General features: G+C 41.6%; 1 non-coding gene across 1 annotated transcript; it reads right to left on the reverse strand.

The window, feature by feature from the left end:
• Positions 1 to 360: 360 nt before the first annotated feature.
• trnap-agg (transfer RNA proline (anticodon AGG)) lies at positions 361 to 432 on the reverse strand. Its single transcript has one exon. It is a non-coding gene; the product is annotated as a tRNA-Pro (tRNA).
• Positions 433 to 2,003: the final 1,571 nt, after the last annotated feature.

Consider the following 2,003-nt stretch of genomic DNA (forward strand, 5'->3'; position numbering starts at 1 on the left):
AAAAAAACAACAGGATGGTTACGGTTTATGTCCTGCTAATATTTTCCCTTATGTTTTTCCCAGTTCTTCTGTTTACTGCAGTTGAAGCAGGCTATGCAAAGTTGCAAAAATGCTCTACTACACTTTGGCTTCCTACTTATCTTGTTAGGGGATCCCAGGTCCTTCCAAGGCCAGAGTCAAGGATCAATCACAACTTGAAAGCTGAGAACAAAGTCTTCAGTTTTAATTAGAAAGAGAATATCAGCATTATTGTCAAATATTCTACACTAACACATGCACCTGCTGTCTTTTATCTGGATGGACTTGATTCTAAGCTGGACTTCAATGCTCAATTAGGTATCAACACCATTTTACACCTTTGGGCTCGTCCGGGATTTGAACCCGGGACCTCTCGCACCCTAAGCGAGAATCATACCCCTAGACCAACGAGCCACGTCAAACCGCTTTTTAGCAATTTTTCATCACGGAAATGCAGCTCCGATCTGTCATTGACTTGAAAGGCAATGGTTAAGTAGTTTGACATTGGGTCTTTCTATGGCTCCCCTGCCAGATTCAGCTTTCTAATTACATTGGACAACAGAATACCTTTGACGTAAAACGTTTTACTAAAATTCAAACTTGAATTTTTCCGTCAAAAATGGTTGGGTTTAGTACGTCATTTCTTATTGACTTTACATTGTCATTGTTTTCCGTGGTGGCCACGCAGAATTTTCACACATTCTGTGCCACCACCACCACGTAGTGCGTTGTTAACAGTTTGTGACCATCAATTGATGGACTTGATTCTAAGCTGGACTTCAATGCTCAATTAGGTATCAACACCATTTTGCGCTTTGGGCTCGGGCTTGCTCAAACTACGTATGGTGCTTCCACATGAGGACACTAAAAGTATGGAAGCAGAACAAGAGGGAGAGTTGTTTGATTGTACCCACCAGCAGTAAAGTTTACTCGTCTGGAGCTGTGTTGTTTAAATTAGGTTATTAACGTTTTGAGCGAAAAAGAACACCACAGCTCAAGTCCTTTGTAAGGCGACAGCTTTATTGTGGGATATGTATGAAGTGCTGATCTCCATGCTTGGATGGCAAGTCATCTGGTGGATTTTTCCATCCATGGCATCAGCTTAATCGTCTTTATTTACTTGCACATCAATTTGTACATTTGGACATTGTTTTTTCCAAGGACCTCGGTTTTTGAAGCATGGGTCGCTCAATTTGTAGTTCAGGAGATTGTTTTTTCCACAGACCTCTTTTTTTGAAGCAGGGTTAGCTCAATGTTGGTGGTACGTCTAAATGAACAATGGGCAACCTACATCCATCTTGCTAGAACCCAAATCCTTGTACTGATCTCCATGCTTGGATGGCAAGTCACCTGGTGGATTTTTCCTGCCACGAGGGCTTTTTGCTCAAACTACGTATGGTGCTTCGGCATGAGGACACTAAGAGTATAGAAGAGTATATTGTTTTATTGTACCCACTAGCAGTAAGGTTTATTTGTCTGTAGCCGTAAAGTTGCATTAGGCTATCAACGTTTTGAGCAAAAAACAATACCACAGCTCAAGTCCCTGGTAAGGCGACTTTTTGACTGTGGTATATGTATGAAGTGCTTGCTATCGACGTCTGTCAAGCAGGTTTCCTGGATGTTCACAATCTGGTAGTGGCCATGATGAGTTGTGACTTTGAGCTTTTTAACCTTTTTGGCCAATTTAGCCAAATTTGAACTAGTTTGTGCAATAACATTTGGTAGTCTCAGGCAATGTGCACATCGTGGTCTACCCTCCTGCTCTCCAGAAGACTGTGATCATGGCAACAGCTTAATGCTTTTCATTTACTTGCACTTCAATTTGTAGTTCAGGAAATTGTGTTTTCCACAGAGTTAAGTTTTGGAAGCTTGGGTAGCTCAGTCGGTAGAGCATCAGACTCTTAATCTGAGGGTCTAGGGTTCAAGTCCCTGTTAAGGTGTAGAGTTGTATATTCTGCTTACTGCCGTGATAAGCTGTACACTTT

The sequence above is a fragment of the Etheostoma spectabile genome, chromosome 12, assembly GCF_008692095.1.
Source record: "Etheostoma spectabile isolate EspeVRDwgs_2016 chromosome 12, UIUC_Espe_1.0, whole genome shotgun sequence".
Taxonomy (NCBI): domain Eukaryota; kingdom Metazoa; phylum Chordata; class Actinopteri; order Perciformes; family Percidae; genus Etheostoma; species Etheostoma spectabile.